Raw genomic sequence first — 18,548 nt, forward strand, 5'->3', positions numbered from 1 at the left:
TTTTATTTGCGGGGTGCTGTGCAAGGAGCTAAGGTTTAGAATCTGAACTCCACAATGGCTTTCTAGTGGCCATTTTTAAAGGCAAGGGTACATTTCAGGCAGGCCTGGTCCAAAAAGGCGGACGTCCTGAAGGGCAGTGGGCCTAGGTGGATTCAGAGTGGCAGGAATGTTGAGATGGGTGTGACAGGCCCCTGTGAGGAGGGGGCGGGATTTAGAACAATGAATGGATGGTCGGAGTTCAATTTGTCAGTTCCCCCTTATCTGCATTTTCCATCCTGTGGGGGTTTCTGGAAAACAACTCAAGAACATATGTTAAGGTGCCATGTTTTCCTTTCCAAAGGCTTCCTGATTCAGGCTTGCTTGGAGGGGCCACTGTTCTCACCAGGTTGCCCATTCACTTTTCAAGGCCAGCCAGGTGCCCAGAACTTCCCCTGAAGGGACTCCAGATTTTCCCTTGTTTCCTTGCTCGGCACCCCTCCCAGAGCCCTCGGAGGGGTCCCTGCTGGGTCTCACAGTGCAAACAGAAAACGTGGGGCCTCTTATTTGAAAGGTATTAAGAATTTCAAGATGGTAGAGGCAGGGAGGGGAAAATGAAGGGGGAAAAAAGCATATAAATGCATTTATTACTATTTAAAAATGATACAGGTGTTACCACTGGTAAATTATATATGTATATTTTACCTCAATAAAAAATAAATTTTTAAAAAATAAGGATTTCAAGATGGCAATAATAGGACATTAAATCAAGTTGGGATTTTGGGTCCCATTGCCCAAGTCCCATGTCCAGATCACACACCTAGGTCACTCTGCCCAGGTCACATACCCTAGTCACACTGCTTAGGTCAGTCTGCCCAGGTCACACATTCTGGTCCCACTGTCCAGGTCACAGACCCAGGTCACACTGCCCAGGTCACATACCTAGATCACATTGTTCAGATCCCTCTGCCCAGGTCCCACTGTCCAAGTCCCACACCTAGGTCACACTACCCAGGTCCCACACTCTGGTCACACTACCTGGGTCACATACCTAGGTCACACTGCCCAGGTCACACACCTAGGTCACACACCTAGGTCATACTACCTGGGTCACACACCTAGGTCACACTGCCTGGGTCACATACCTAGGTCACACTGCCCAGGTTGCAAGCCCAGGTCACACACCCTTGATCACACAGCCCAGGTCACCGTCGCAAGTCATACTGCCCATGAAACTGGCCCTAGAGATATACTTCATATCTCTGTAAGAAATTAAAACCAAAATTAAACAAAAAAAATGTTGTGAGCTGTCTCTTGTTTCTGACAGGTAACAGGGAACTGCTGCAGGGAGGCCATGATAAATGTCAGTTCTATAGGAGCGTGTGGAAGGAAATAAGTAGTGTGCCAGGTGATTCATGAAAGAGTCTGGATCTCATCCCAATCAGGGTCAGGACCGTGAAGGTCAGCATGTGCAGCTGGCGCCAGGCCGAACTGCAGCCGAGGTCGAAGTCAAAAATGATGATCCGTACACTCTCAGAGACCCATGTAACTAATCCCGTATTTATTAAAGCACAAGTGCGGGGTCTGGGGCTTATGAGACAGCCTGCGTAAGACACAATCCCTCCCTCCTAGAACTCAGAATAATGAGAGAAACAAAGATGGGCAGAGGGAGCCAGCAGTGTAGAGGGGTGGCCTACAATAAGACAGCAGTATTCTCACAGTGACAGTACGGTGGCACTCGGTACAGTTTATCTCTGTGTCACTCAGAGTCCAGTCAGGAAAACAGAAACCATTCTCGGTATGTCAAACACGGGAAAATAATACAGGGTATTATTTGGTGTAATACATTATTTCACAAGTGACACATTGATCCAGTTTTGAAGTGTAGGGCTGAGGGGAAACTTTTCCCAAAAAGGGAAACCCTTTTCCCCAAAAGTTCAATGAAAGATCAACACACAATTAAGGCAGATTAATAAGAGAAATGTTTATTTCCCAATACCATGGGCACGGGGAGAATCACATAGTGATTACCCAATATCCCAGTGAAATTCAGATATTTTCATACCTGTCTGTTTGGAGGGGAGGGGAAATGTGGAGTATAGGTAATTCTGTTTAGGAGAGACACAGGGTGCTAGGGAGGACAATTCGATGGGGGAGATTGACTTGTAAATGAGTCTCTTTGCAAACTAAATTAACCTGCCAGACAGGTATTGTGTTGAAAATAAGTTGGGCCAGGTCTGCTTGCATTCTTGGTCTTCTTTTCGGCAATCTATTGAGATAACAGGGAGAGGAAGGGAAGTCAATTATCCCCTCTGATCAAGTTAGTCCAGTTTATGCAGATGGCGGGAAAGCCTCTTCCAGGGGCCCGTTAGTCTCTAAGAGCCTTTAATTCAAAATATTTTTTATACTAAGGAGATACATTTTGGGGTGAAGTTTCCAGAGCTCCTTCAGAAATCCTGACTAAAGATTCAATTCCCCTTCACAGGCACTTTGCTAAGGCCCCACCCCAACTACTTCCCTTATCAGGCTGTGACATGCCCCGGTTACAACAGGCACACACCCAAGGCCAGAGCCCCAGATAGCTAACACACACAGGGACAGCCCTTTCTTCTTCAGTCACAGAGTTATTCAAAATACCCAAGCCCTAGGAAGTCCATAGAACCCCTCTTGCACTAACAGAAGGCACCTTCTGATGCTGTTACCCCATCCTAAGGTCCAACCCCTGTGGGGCTGTGGCCCTGTGTGGCAGACTTCTCACCTTTGGAGCTGTGAGTACATAGAGTTCTGCCTTTCATTTATCCAAGTGTCTGTTATGTTGTGTCGCTATCAAAAGAATCTTTAGATCTTATACCGCAGCTGCAAACAGAAGAGAAGGCAGACAAGACAGTGAGGCAACCCAGGGATCAGCAGGAGGAAGAAAGCTGCTACCACGCACCTGGCTGGAGCTGAAACTATGGGGAAATGGCTGTCAGACACAGACAGAGGGAAAAGAAGAGAAATATCTTGGCCTCTCTCCTCTTCTCAGCCTCCAGTGTTCCTCCAGGGCCTCCCACTGGCTGAGTTCCCACAAGCCAGCTGACAAAGGGGCCCTGGGCGACAACTTTCCTGCCATACAAAAGAGCAAGGAGTACACCCATGTTCATAGCAGCATTGTTCACAATAACCAAAAGGTGGAAGCAACCCAAGTGCCCTTTGATGAATGTGTGGATAAATCAATGTGAGATATATTAATACATACAATGGGATATTACTCAGCCTTGAAAAGAAAGGAAATTCTGACACATGCTACAACATGGATAAACTTTGATAAACTTTATGCTAAGTGAAAGACATCAGTCACAAAAAGACAAACATTGTGTGACCCCACTTATATGAGGTACTGAGAGTAGTCAAACTCAAAGAAACAGAAAGTATTAATAGAAGGGTGGTTGCCAGAGACAAGGAGAGGTGGGAAATAGGGATTTATTGTTTAATGGAAAGAGAGTTTAAGAACCTTCAGATTATGAGACTGGTGCCTTGCTGCTGTGCTAAGGAGGCAACTGGATATAGAGTTTCAGATTTGCAAGACAAAAATTCTGGAGACCCACTTCACAACAATGTGAGTATACTTAACACTACTGGACTATATACTTAAAAGTGATTAACATGGTAAATTTTGTTATGTGTGTTTTACCATAATAAAAAAAATTAAGGAATGAAATTCAGATACATGCTACAACATGGATGAACCTGGAAAACATTATGCTTGTCAACGAGAAAGAAACCAAACTCTGTAAAATAATTTTAAAGAGATTTATTCTGAGCCAAATTTGAGGATCATGACCCAGAGCCACGTCCAAGAGGCCTTGAGCAAGTGGACTCGCTGTGGTTGCGTTCCAATTTGGTTTTGTACATTTCAGGGAGACAGGGGTTACAGGTAAAGTCATAAATCAATACGTGGGACTCATACATTGGTTTGGCCCAAAAAGGTGGGCCATCTCAAAGCGGGGCGGGGCGGGGCAGGGGGGGGCTTGCAGGTTATAGGTGGGTTTAAAGATTCTTTGGCTTGTAATTGGTTAAAGACATGAAGCTTTGTCTAAAGGCTTGGAATGTTTTAATATAGTTGCTGTTTATTGGAGACAAGCCACCAGAGGTAGACTTGTGTAAATTGAGGACCTGTAGGTTTGTCTTGCATACCCTTAGGCCTGTTAATGGGTTACAAAGGATGTCCCCAAGAAGGGAGGGGGGCATGATGAGGCATGTCTGACCTCCCTCCTCCTGGTAGGCAATTTAGTTTTATGATGTTCCTTTGGCCACAAGGGGGTCCATTCAGTCAGCAGGTGGCTGGGTCTGGGGGTGGGGGGGCAGTGAGCCTAAAATTTTATTTAAGTTCACATGCTAAGTAAGTCAGGCCAATATATTATTCTGCTTATATGAGATACCTACAGTAGGCAAATTCATAGAAACAGAATAGAAGCTACCAGAGGCTGAGGGGAAGAAGGAGATAGGAAGGTATCATTTAATCAGTACAGAGTTTCTGTTTGGGATGATGAAACAGTTCTGCAAATGGATAATAGTAATGATTATAAAACATTTGCAGGTACTTAATGCCACTGAATTGTACACTCAAAATGGTTAAAAGGGTAAATATTATGTTACATATGTATTTTACCACAATTTTTAAAAAAAGGCAGGAGAAGGAAGGGGAATGGATTTGAGAGCAAACAGGCACACGATCTAGGGAAGGCAACACTAACCCTGAAATATCAAGCACAGTTTATCTTCTCTGATGATCTAGAAAATCAGAATCTTACAACGCCTTAGGTCATGAAGCAGGAAGACCAGTTAACCTCCCCTTTCTCAGTATGTAGAATTTTGTTATAAGAAGGCATGAGTTGTGCTCACTTGGGCAGCACATATACTAAAACCGGAATGATATAGAGAAGATTAGCATGGCCCCCGAGCAAGGATGACACGCAAATTTGTGAAGCTTTCCATATTTTTAGATGATTGTGGGCATGGCCATGTTCTTCATCGGCTTCACTGCGCTCACTGTCAGCTGGGAGAAGCGCTACGTGTATGGCCCCATCCTGCACTCCTTTGAGGATGACTGGGTGGCCAAGCAGACCAAGAGGATGCTCGACATGAAGGTCAGCCCCATCCAGGGCATCTCTGCCAAGTGGGACTGCAAGAACAAGTGGAAGAAGGGAGACTGTGCTGTCACCTCCATGCAACTCAGCATATTTATTGGAAACCTGCTATGTCAAACTGTACAAATGCTAATAAATGACCAGTTTACATGGGAAAAAAAAGGCATGAGTACAAGACATAATTTGCCAATGATTATGTCTTTGGGAGAATCACTTAATCTCTCTGAATTTTGTAAAATGGGAATGATAATCTTTGTGATTGTTGAGAGGATTACAGGGTAAAACATGTTATGTGCCCAGTACATAGTAAGTGTAGTAAATGATAGATTTGAACAAAATTGACATTACATAGCACCTGGGAGTGATTATACATAGATTAGGTAAGGTACAACAAATCACCTGTGAGCTAGGAGTTAAAATCCCCATTTTTCAGATGAGAAAACTGAGACTCGAAGACTTTAAGTCACTTGCCTAGTATCCTGTTACCAGGCAGCGTCAGGGCTGGGATTCAGAATTCGGATCCAACCTGGTCCCAATACAGTTTGAATGTATTCTGTTCTCCACGCTACCGTTTAGATCTTCAAATTGTTTCCTCACAGTCTGAGGAAATAAGACACATGTATAATGCACTAACTAAAAACGTCAGCTAAATGTGCCTAGCCTCTACATAATGTGTTCCTGAAAATGTATGTGAAACTAAAATGTCCACAAGTTGACACAACAGAGTTTCTGTTCTCAGAGTTTAAAAAAAATTTAATTACACCCAACTTTTGAACTTTGATCATATTGCTCTAGCTTCTTACAAGTTTCTTAATTTGTTTCCTTCAAAACTGAACTGAGTCCTAGCACTCTGGGAGGCCGAGGCGGGCAGATGGTTTGAGTTCAGGACTTCAAGACCAGCCTGAGCAAGAGCGAGACCCCGTCTCTACTAAAAAAATAAAAAGAAATTATATGGACAACTAAAAACATATATAGAAAAAATTAGTCGGGCATGGTGGCGCATGCCTGTAGTCCCAGCTACTCTCGGGAGACTGAGGCAGGAGGATCACTTGGGCCCAGGAGTTTGAGGTTGCTGTGAGCTAAGCTGACGCCATGGCACTCTAGCATGGGCAACAGAGTGAGACTCTTGTCTAAAAAAAAAAAGAAAAAAAAACAACCAAGAACAGAGAAGGCATTTAAATTTTGTTTTCTTCTAGAAATGAAGGATTAGATTAAACAAATCCCAAAGGTATTTTGATTTAGTCAACCTTCCTTTTTTTTTTTTTTTTTTTGAGACAGGGCCTTACTCTGTTGCCCAGGCTGGAGTGTAGTGGTGCAATTATAGCTCACTGCAGCCTCCAACTCCTGGCTTCAAGTGATCCTCCCACCTTGGCCTCCCAAAGTGCTGGCATTACTGGCATGAGCTCCCAGCCAGCAACCATTTTAGATTACACGCAATAATTCCTCTTTACCTGCAACAAGTCCCTTGCTACACAGAGGATTTAATACATTCCTGAGATGTGAAAACGGTTGATAGCCTTTTCTTGTTTTCCCTAATGGGGAAAAAATTTACATTTTTAAAAAATGAACTGAGGCTGGGCAGAATCACAAATCTACCCTTGGCTGGGCACAGTGGTCCTCACCTATAATCCCAGTACTTTGGGAGGCCGAGGTGGGAGAATTGCTTGAGGCCTGAAGTTCAAGACCAGCCTGGGCAACATAGAGAGACCCTATATCTACAAAAAAATACAAAAATTCGCTGGGCATGGTGGCATGTGCCTGTAATCCCAGCTACTTGGGAGGCTGAGGCAGGAGGATTGCTGGAGCCCAGGAGAGCCAGGCTGCAGTGAGCTATGATGACGCCACTGCACTCCAGCCCGGGTGACGGAGTGAGATCCTGTCCACCCCCCCCCCAAATAAAAGAACTGTGCTAACATCCAGGAGTCTGTACCGATATAAATTAATGATTGAATAAATAAATGAGGGAGAAGAGACAAATTCCCCATACAGAAAAATCCCAAATAATTTATGTAGATATTTTGCCCTTGAGGAGGTGGAGCACAACTCCCCACTCCTTATGCATGGACTGCTTTTAGTGACTTCCTTCCAAAGAGCACACACAGTATGGAAAGCGTGGAAAAAATGTAGCTTTAAAGAGGAGAAAACCTGCTTTCATTCAAAAACAGGTCACCAAAATTAATTTTGTTTTCCCCAGATCAACATTGTTGATCCAAGTTTAAATCAACTCTAGTTTGAAAATTCATATGGGAACCCAGTCTTTTGAAATGGAGGAGAAATGTCCCCATTAATTGTGTTTTTCTCCCCCTCTGGCTTTGCCAGCATTGCCCCTTCCCCTCTCCTTTTGCAACTGGATTCTCGGTAGGGTTCAGAGTGCTCTGGATCTGGCTTCTGCATCTTGCCTTCCTGATAGGATTAGCAGCTAAGTATAGCCCGTAGTACTCTCTAATTGATTCTGCATGGTTTAGAAGTTTATTAAGCTCCCTCTTCCTCTAATTGCTTAAGCAGGTGGGTGTTACATGTGCAGGTTGGCAGAAGAACAGACAGCATGGTGATGTGGGAAGATATTGGAATTCCAGCTCTAGCACTTGGCCCTAGAACCTGAGACCAGGCAAGCATTCAACAAACAGTTATGAACTACTTCGCATGTGTCAGGTGTTCTATTGGATGCAGATTGAATAGGAATTCGCCAAACCACTTCCCTTTCCCTTTGCATACATGGGTAGACCACATTTCCCAGGTTGCCTTGTGGTTAAATGAGGCCATGTGCCTGCAATCTGTGTGAAAGTGATGTATGCCCCTTCCAGGCCCAGCCCATAAACAGCCCCCTTACAAAGATCTACTTTATCTCTTTCATGACAAAGAAAAACTCTAAAAGTTTAGAAATTCCTGTTGACGGAGCATAATAGGTTTTAGACAGATAGTTGGTAATTCATTCATTGTGTGATTTCAGAATGGTAACACTTGGAAGGGATATATTGGGTAGCTGTTGCTGAGATGATTAAAATCAAATTAGTACCTAGGCTGGGTGCGGTGGCTCACGCCTGTAATCCTAGCACTTTGGAAGGCTGAGGCAGGAGAATCGCTTGAGGCCAAGAGTTGCAGAGCAGCCTGAGCAACAGCAAGACCCTGTCTCTACAAAAAAAAAAAAAAAAGAAAAAAAACCTAACAAAAATTAGCCTGGTGTGGTGGTGTGATTGTAGTCCTAACTCCTTGCTTAGCTGGGAAGATCTCAGGAGTTTGAAGTTGCAGTGAGCTGTGATGACACCACTGCACTCTAGCGTAGGAGAGGAGAGAGAGCAAGACTCTGTCTCAGAAAAAAAAAAAAAAAAGCTAGCACCTTTCATACTGAGTTCCCTCCAAAACAACACTTAAAGTTTGACCAACTGAGTGATGATTGAAATAAAATTCCTGGCCGGGCGCGGTGGCTCACGCCTGTAATCTTAGCACTCTGGGAGGCCGAGGCGGGTGGATCGCTCGAGGTCAAGAGTTCGAGACCAGCCTGAGCGAGACCCCGTCTCTACTAAAAATAGAAATAAAAATTATCTGGACAACTAAAAATATATATACAAAAAATTAGCCGGGCATGGTGACACATGCCTGTAGTCCCAGCTACTCGGGAGGCTGAGGCAGTAGGATTGCTTAAGCCCAGGAGTTTGAGGTTGCTGTGAGCTAGGCTGACGCCACGGCACTCACTCTAGCCCGGGCAACAGAGCGAGACTCTGTCTCAAAAAAAAATAAATAAATAAAATTCCTAAATATCACCCATTTCCTATTACATCAGTTACCCATTTCCTCATCTTTTTCATTTCTAGCAACAATTCCAAAACAGTTTATCTTGAAGTCTTTTTTTTTTTTTTTTGAGACAGAATCTCTCTCTGTTGCCTGGGCTAGAGTGCCGTGGCATCAGCCTAGCTCATTGCAACCTCAAAGTCCTGGGCTCAAGCGATCCTCTTGCCTCAGTCTCCTGAGTAGGTAGGACTACAGGCATTTGCCACCATGCCTGGCTAATTTTTTCTCTATATATTTTTAGTTGTCCGGCTAATTTCTTTCTATTTTTAGTAGAGACGGGGCCTCGCTCTTGCTCAGACTAGTCTTGAGCTCCTGACTTTGAGCGATCCTGCCACTTCAGCCTCCTAAAGTGCTAGGATTACAGACAGGCATGAGCCACCGCACCAGGCCTATTTTGAAGTCTTAGTCCAATCTTATTTCAAGCATTTCTTCTCAGCTGTGGTTAATATACTTAGCTACCTGACTATAAACCATTGCCTTTCCCATAAGACATTTTGCTGTACAGCAAAACCTTGTAGACTTCTGGGTTTCATTGCTCATCATCTTCCTCCTCCCCCACCTGACTCCCCCCAGCCTGCTGCACTGCAAGCTGCACAGTGAATTCCAGCCCATGTCTAGGCACACTTCCTGTCCCCAGGCCTCCTGCACCTCAGGCTGGTCCCTTAACTGGAACACTCTTCTCTACCTCTTTGATTTGTTTGCCAGGGTCTCTCCTTTGATGTGACATCCTTTAGCAAGTCTCCTCTGACTTACCCTGTTTGACTTAGGTGCTAGGTTCCCTTAGGATAATTTTTGGCTACTCATAACAGAGCTGTGATGAATGTGGCTTAAGACAGAAAGTGAATTTCTCTCTCATGTAAAATGAACGTGCCGACAGAGGGTCCAGGGTGGTTTGGCAGCTTTGCAGTGTTAGCTCATGCTGCAGCCTACAACTCCTGGGCTCAAAATCCATCCTCCTGCCTCAGCCTCCCAAGTAGCTGGGACAACAGATCTGTCCTCCACACTCAAAATAGTTTTTGTATTTTTTGTAGAGACAGAATTTTGCTATGTTGCCCAGGCTGGTCTCGAACTCCTGGCCTCAAGTGATCCTCCCACCTTGGCCTCCCAAAATGCTGGGACTACAGGCGTGAGCCACTGTACTTGGCCAAGAGTAGCTTTTTGATTCCTAATTTAGGCATGGAGGTGACACATGACATGTTAGGTCAAGCACAATTTCTTTATAAAATGAGCAACACATTTGACGTGGATCCATCTATTTATGTAGTCACTGAATAAGTATTTTTTGGTACCTCCATCAGGCTAGTTATGGATGCCAGAGATACAGTGATAAGCTTGACAGAGGGTCTTTTATACAATACTATGTTTAGAATAAAATCCTGGCAGCAGATCTAAGCCTTGGGGGGTTCACCTTCCCTTTACTTCAGAGGGGTTTTAATTTTGTGCTTTTTACAGTAAGTATTCAATAAATCTCAATTGAGCCACTGTTTGAAACAAGAAGGACAGAGTGGGAGATTTTAAATGTCCTCATTATCATCCCAATTTCCTCTTTTAAAACGTCACTTGGTCATTCTTCCCTTTTAAGTTTTATAGCTCGAAAGAAATGAACAATTGGCTAATAAATGTTGAATGTAAATTCTAATTCCCTTTCCGGGAATGTATCTTTGTAACACTCTGTACTATTTTCCTTTGTACTCTGGATATTGTAGAAATTTATGCAGAAAAGGTTTTCAGAGTCTGCTGAGCCACACAGCATCCTGTGATGTTATCTCTCATGGTCCCATGTTCTCAGCACTAAGGGCTGGTGTGGCATGAAAGTCCTCAGCTACCATCATGATTTCTGTACAGATTTTTCAAAGACATATTTCCCTAAGCCTGATATCTGAGAAAATAAGTTCACTTTCAAGTCATTATAGGAATAAAAATATTTTTGTATTTTTTAATCATTCACACATTTAAAAAAAATTTCTCTGCCTTTCTTATGGTAATATTGATAGAAATGAATTAAAGCAGGCTGTTCCAAATTGAGGGTCTCTCATGCAATATATTACCAGTTTATTAGTGTCAATGCAATGGGGTATAACAAGACCCAGCTGTTTTTATTTATTAATATCAGTGTGGTAGGGTCTAAACACAAATGGTTTATTTTTCTCCATCAATACCATCATTCATTTTCTGTTGAATCCTTGTTTTCTATCCCTTAGAGATGCCACTAGAATATTCCATCATTTTCAGTAATTAAAAGTCCAGTCCTGCCCGATATGGTAGTTCATGCCTATAATCCCAGCACTTTGGGAAGCCAGGAGTTTGAGACCCACCTGGGCAACATACTGAGACCCCCTTCTCTGCAAAATATAAAAAATAAAAAATTAGCTGGGCATGGTGGTGCATGCTTGTAGTCCCAGCTACTCGGGAGACTGAGGCAGGAGGATCTCTTGAGCCCAGGCGCTGGAAGCTACAGTGAGCTATGATTGCACCGCTGCATTCTAGCCTAGGCAACAGATCAATGCCTGGCTCTTTAAAGAAAAAAAAAATGTCTAGTCCAGTTTATAGCTCCAATATAAAACTCGTCCCTTGTGCTGTCCAGCATTGGCTGGGCACTCGTGGTTTAGAGATTTGCAGATGGCTGGGGCTTGCTCTGTGCTTCCATTTCTCTCCCTCTGCCATCTTGAGTGTGTGTGTTTGTGTAGGGGGGTTGCCTCTGGATCTACATTGGGGACTCCCTTTCTCCTGTACTCCAGTTTCTCTGTGTTCATACAGCAAAGTGGGAGAGTCTTTTTTGCCCAAGCTAGAGTGCAGTGGAACAATCATAGTTCACTGCAACCTCAAACTCCTGGGCTCAAGCAGTCCTTCTGCCTCAGCCTCCCGAGTAGCTGGGAGGCTGAGGAATGTGCCACCCCACTTGCCTAATTTTTTATTTTTTGTAGAGATGAGAACTTGCTATATTGCCCAGGCTGGGCTTGAACTCTTGGGCTCAAGGGATCCTCCTGCCTCAGCCTCCCAAAGTGCTAGGATTACAGGCGTGAGCCACCATGCCCGGCCTCTTTTCTAACTGGAGAGTTTTCTCTCTTGGAGGTTGTAGTGGCTATTTATGTGTCAGCTTGGCTAGGCTGTGGTGCTCAGTTGTTTGGCCACACACCAGTCTAGGTATTGCTGGGAAGGTATATTTTTAGATATAACTAACATTTAAGTCAGTAGAATTTGAGTGAAGCTGATTACTCTCTTCAGTGTGGGTGGACCTCATCCAGGCAGGTGATAGCCTTATAAGACTGAGGTCCCTGGAGGAGGAAGGAATTCTGCCTCCAGACGGCCTCCTGACTCAACGCTGCAACACTGACGCCTGCAGAATTTCCAGCCTGCTGGCCTGCCTAGCAGATTTCAGACTTGCCAGCCCCCACAATCGTGAGCCAATTCCTTAAAATAAATCTCTCTTTCATACATAAATGTATATATATGCATCCTAGTGGTTCTGTTTCTCTGGAGAATCCTGATACAGGCTTTTCTCTGCTTCTCTGTCATTGCTCACTGGACTGTGTCAACGGCCTCTGTGTGGAGAACCCTTGTGCAGGCCCCCGGATCTTCAGAAGAGTTTCTCTTGGGGCAGCTGCTCATTTGGCAGGCTGGTGGTGAAGCACACTTCCTCCCTCCCCCTCACAAAGGGGAGGGACAAGCCACAGTGTGCTGCTCTACGCCAACACTCCCCAACCCAGTCTTTTTGAGTGGGGGTTGGGGATTGACCAGATGGGGGGACTTAGACCAGGATGATGTCCCTGGGATGGCAATTCCCTTCAGAACCTGGGGTACTTAATGCCCTCTTTGTCCTCAGCTGGAGGCCTCAGTGGTCGGTTCCCAGGCAGTGAGAAGACTTCCACTCCACATCAATTACAGTAAGTTTCCAGGATGTTCCTGGGCATCCCTTACAAAAATAGTTCCAAATCCAAATATGTTTAGAAACAACTAAATGGAATAAATACTTTTCTTTAATACAGGACTTCTCTGAAACTCTAATATTCTGATGTGAATGTTAAAGTCATGAGACAGAGGAAAGAATTTGCCAGAATTCTTAAACTTTGACTCTGGAACACGGTTTTGAGACAAGTAATAAGAACTCCCGGGCTGGGTGTAGGGACTAACACCTATAATCCTAACACTCTGGGAGGCTGAGGCGGGAGGATCGGTTGAGGTCAGGAATTCGAGACCAGCCTATGCAAAAGCAAGACCCCATTTCTACTAAAAACAGAAAAGAAAAATTAGCCAGTCAACTAAAAATAGAAACAAAAAATTAGCCTGGCGTGGTGGCTCTCGCCTGTAGTCCCAGCTACTTCAGAGGCTGAGGCAGTAGGATTGCTTGAGCCCAGGAGTTTGAGGTTGACGCCACAGCACTCTAGCCCGGGCAACAAAGGGAGATTCTGTCTCAAAACAAACAAAAAAAAAAGAAAGACAACTGGGACCTTGGTTCTATTCCTTGCTGCTTCCCCGCTGCACAGCCTCTTTGTGATTTGGGACTATGAAATAAGACTAAATCTTAACTTCCTGAGCTTTTGTGACCATCCAAGATAACACACATAAAACACCTGCTATAGAATAGATGTTCCATACATGATAGCTATTCATTAAAAATATCTGAGGTTCATGGATGTGGAATCAACCCATTACCCATCCCACCATCAGTAAGGACATTTCACCAATGGCTCTTTTGTTGTAAGAACAATCACACGCGCTGTACTATTAGGGAAAAAGCCTAAATTCTGAACCGTGTTTTAAAAACACTTCTGCTATAGTCATCCTTTATTTTGCATATTTCAATATTGACACATGGAGGAAATCTGGTGTGTTTGTCCTAACACCAAGACCTGAGCAGTTTCTATACTGCTTCAGTTAACTTTTACAGGAATGGGTGAAGTCACAGAAAGTGGGTTAAATATTGGAAAACTGAATTTCCTATTACAAACATGCAATTAGTTAGCCCAATTTTCCCCAACAAATAAGTGAAAGCCAGCCATGACCTGCCCTGAGATAACAGGGGCTGGGGTATATGATCAGACTGCGTCTGTCCTGTGCCCAGTCCCCATTCTCAGGTGACCAGAGGTGATGAGTGGAGGAGAGTTCTTTCCTACTGTGGGGAAGATTAAGAAGTAATTGCCTTGTGATGATCATTCAGAACCTAGCACCTTCATAGATCAGGGTTTGGTCAGATGTGTTTAAGTCTCATTATCTTTTTTTTTCCACTCTGTCACCCGGGCTAGAGTGCAGTGGCATTATCATAGCTCACGGCAACCTCAAACTCCTGGGCTCCAGCAATCCTCCTGCCTCAGCCTCCCAAAGTGCTCAGATTACAGGCATGAGCCACCGTGCCCAGCCTCCATTATCTTCACTTTTGTGCTTTATGAAACAGGATAACCTGGCTGAAAATAGTATTTTTTTCATTATTTAATCACATAAATCAATACTTATGTGATTAAATATTTTGGACACCACACACACATTATGGCTGGATGTTTGTTTTATTACATAATAACAGATTCCAAGTTAAAGGCTGTCACATTTAACCACTGGAGTTAAAGTTCTCAGAATGAGAGCTTTTTAGGAACAAGGTACTTACATTTATGGTGATAACATACACAGTATATATACTTTTTTCAAAAAGGACTTTTACCCCAAACTGCTTATGGTTTATATTGTTGGTGTCTTCAAGGTAACTGACTTGCAATATTCTCCAGGGCTTTGCCCTCACCTGTATCACAAAAGGCAATGGCTGGGTCAGTACATTCTCTTCCCAAAGTCACAACTCAAAGATAGTCAATTTCTCAAAGATATTGCTGTTAGAACCTTGTGTTCTCTGGCTTCACACTGATTTTAATCAAGGCTGTTTTAAAGGATTTGGGGTTTATAATTTTGAAAATTCAACAGCACTTAACATTTCACCATGAAAAATATCTTTGTTACTTTTCAAAATGTCTCCCTAACGATCACCATCAGGCAGAACTCACTGGCCTCACTACGCTTTTATCAGCTACTCATAGGATGCCTGAGGAAATGACTGTTCAGAACTTTATGATCACTTCATTCTTTCTGACATGCTCAAGCTGCAGGCGATAACAAACCAAATCAACTGTCCCCAAGTGCAGTTTATGATCTGTTTATGAAGCAGCAGATTCTACCGTGGAGGCCAGAGCTTGACCTTGGTCTAAAGCAAATTTATTTTAATAAACACCTGATTTTTTAATAGGAATTGGGCTTATTTTCAAATTGGCCTTATTTTAAAAGCTTTGCTCTTGGGAAGTGTAAAATGATACAGCCACTCTGAAAAATAGTTTAGTAGTTTCTCATAAAACTGAATGAGCAATGACCATACAACACAACAATTGCATTTCCAGGTATTTATCCCAGATTAATGAAAACTTCTGTTCATACAAAAATATGTACACGAATATTCATTGCAGCTTTATTCATAATAGCCCAAACCTGGAAATCATCCAAATGTCCTGCAATGAATAAATGGTTAAACAAACGTGGTGCATCTTTACTTACCACATCAGACAAAAGAAAAAAAAAATTAGGGAACTATTGATACATACAACAATTTGAATTCTTCTCAAGAGAATTACGTACAGTGAAAAATGCCAGTCCCCAAGGTATGCACTGTATGATTCCATTTATTTATTTATTTAGAGACAGGATCTCACTCTGTTGCTGAGGCTGGAGTACAGCAGCATCATAACAGCTCACTGCAACCTCAAACTCCTGGGCTTAAGCAATACTCCTGCCTCAGCCTCCTGAGTAGCTGGGACTGCAGGTGTACACCACTACGACAAGCTAATTTTTCTATTTTTTTGTAGAAATGGAGTCTCATTATCTCACCTAGGCTGGTCTCAAACTCCTGGCCTCAGGTGATCCTTCCACCTTAGCTTCCCAAAGTGCTAGGTTTACAGGTGTGAGCTGCTGTCTGTGGCCCTGATTTCATTTATATAACAATCTTTTTTTTTTTTTTTTTTTGAGACAGAGTCTCACTCTGTTGCCCAGGGTAGTAGAGTGCCGTGGCGTCAGCCTTGCTCACAGCAACCTCAGACTCCTGGGCTCAAGCAATCCTACTGCCTCAGCCTCCTGAGTAGCTGGGACTACAGGCATGTGTCACCATGCCTGGCTAATTTTTTCTATATATTTTTAGTTGTCCAGCTAATTTCTTTCAATTTTGGTAGTAGAGACGGGGTCTCACTCTTGCTCAGGCTGGTATCGAACTCCTGACCTCGAGTGATCCACCTGCCTTGGCGTCCCGGAGCGCTAGGATTACAGGCGTGAGCTACCGAGCTGGGCCTATATGACAATCTTGAAATGGCAACATTATAGAGAACTGATTACAGGTTGCCATGGGTTAGGGACAGGGGTGGGGTCAGGGAATGTGGGTACAGTTATAGAAGCGTAGCACAAGGCACCCTTGTGGTGCTGACTACATGAATCCACATGTGATAGAATCACACAGTATTAGTGCATCTAATCAGATGTGCATCACAGATTAGATGTACATAGAACTGCATCTAAAACTGATGAAATCTAAATGCAACAGTGGATGGTATCCATGCCAATTTCCTCATTTTGATATTATACTATAATTTTGTAATACAAATTATACTATAATTTTCCCCCCCATTGGGGGAAACTGGATGAAGGGTTCTATGTTATTTCTTACAACTGCATATAAATTTACAATGATCTCAACAGAAAGGTTTTTTTTGAATTGTCATAAAACTTATATATATATTTTCATCACATTTAACATGTTGTTTTGAAATAAGTATGCATTGGGAAATGGCTAAATTGGGCTAATTAACATATGCATTACCTCACATACTTATTTTTTTGTGGTGAGAACATTTAAAATCTACTCTAGTAACTTTCAAGAATAAAATATATTGCTATTAAGTATAGTAACCATGTGGTACAATAGATTTCTTGAACTTATTTCTCCTGTTTGAAAGTTTGTATCCTCTCATCAACATCTCTCCAATCCCTCCTCCTCTGGCCTACAACCCACTTGTGTGGTCCTTCCAGCCACTGCGAACAACTAGAGGAAATCCCTTCTTCCTTTTGTAGATTTAGTGGTCACACCTACTTAGAGGACAAGCAAGTATATGGAAGAGGGGGACAAGCAAACTTCTTCCTCTCGTGCCATGGCAAATATAACATTTATTACTATGATTTTTTTTTTTTTTGAGACAGGATCTCACTGTCACCTGGGCTAGAGTGCAGCAGCATCATCATGTCTCACAGCAACCTCAAACTCTTGGGCTCAAGCAATCCTCCTGCCTCAGAGCCTTCTCAGTAGCTGGAACTACAGGTGAGCGTCACAAGGCCCGACTAATTTTTCTTTCCATTTTTTTTTCTTTTTTGTAGCGATGGGGTCTTGCTCTTGCTCAGGCTTGTCTCAAACTCCTGGGCTCAAGCAATCCTCCCACCTCAGCTCCCAAAGTGTTAGGATTACAGGCATGAGGATCATGCCTGGTCAGGAAATATGCATTTAGAGGAAGACATTTTTACTATATCCTTTCTGATACATTTTGAATTTTGAAGTACGTGGATGCACTGCCAATTCAAAACATTTCATTAAAATATGAATAGATAACAGGAAATGTGCAGAGTCATATTTGATAAGTTTTGACTCTGAACTGTCCTTACTTTGTATTTCTAGGGTTGTTCTGTGTAAATTCTATCTTCCTTCCCATTTTGCTTTTAGAGTAAAACCAAGAGATTTAGTCCAAATTTTCTCCTACATGAATGATTGACAGTTGCTAACCTGGTAAAGTAGAGAACTCTTTTTTTTTTCTTTTTTAAATGAGGAGGCTCCAGTTTATGGATAAAAGGGGAGACTCTGTTGGGGCTAAATTAAGCAAAAGTAACTTAATTTATTTTAAATATAAAATGGTGTAATCATAGTGTCTGAGTCAGCTTTTTCAATCCTGGGAAATTACTTAACCTCATGATTCCTCATCTGTAAAATAATAACACTTCACTGAGTTTCTGTAATGATGAAGTAAGATATAATATGATATTATACAATGGAAACTTTATACTAGTTCTGTGCAATTATTGTTTATTATTTATAAATCAGAAATAATTGATTTAAGTACAACAAATAAAACCCTTCTATTTTAGTAAAGAACCCCAAAAGCTTTCTTTGAGTATTATATTTCAGTTTCATGTTTAGGCTAATCACTAGAGAGAGAAAAGTGGGAGGGAGAGAAAAGAGAACAGAATTTGGGGGGTGGGGAAGTGGAGACAGATTAGAACAAGAGAAAGAAAGACACACAGGAGAAAAATAAACAGAGGAAGACAAAGAGACACAAAGATACAAGGAGTCAGAGAAAGAGATCTTCAAAGAGCAAAACTGGGGCAAATATACAGAAATACTGACCCAGGGTGCAGGCAGAGGCACCTGCACGTGGCCAGAGATTGGGAGAATGAAAAGCGTTCCAAACCCGGGGATGGGGGACCTAGCTTCCAACACAGTCTCTGCCACTTGTCAGCTGTGCAACTTAAATTCATGCTCAACTTCTGGCTTGCAGTTTCCTTATTTGAAAAATGGCAGTCAGGGATGCGGATAGGAAGTGAATGCCCTGTGTTCAGACTGCCACCTTGTGGTGGCTTCAGATTTCTCCTTAA

General features: G+C 42.9%; 1 long non-coding RNA gene and 1 other non-coding gene across 2 annotated transcripts; both read left to right on the forward strand.

Annotated features, from left to right (window-relative positions):
* The first annotated feature begins 3,552 nt into the window (after positions 1 to 3,552).
* LOC123644573 lies at positions 3,553 to 17,126 on the forward strand. The gene is made up of 3 exons (XR_006737178.1): positions 3,553 to 3,574; positions 12,718 to 12,778; positions 17,109 to 17,126. It is a non-coding gene; the product is annotated as an uncharacterized LOC123644573 (long non-coding RNA).
* LOC123645301 lies at positions 4,853 to 4,959 on the forward strand. The gene has a single exon (XR_006737494.1). It is a non-coding gene; the product is annotated as a U6 spliceosomal RNA (small nuclear RNA).
* Positions 17,127 to 18,548: the final 1,422 nt, after the last annotated feature.

This window comes from Lemur catta, chromosome 9, assembly GCF_020740605.2.
Source record: "Lemur catta isolate mLemCat1 chromosome 9, mLemCat1.pri, whole genome shotgun sequence".
NCBI classification, from domain to species: Eukaryota; Metazoa; Chordata; class Mammalia; order Primates; family Lemuridae; genus Lemur; species Lemur catta.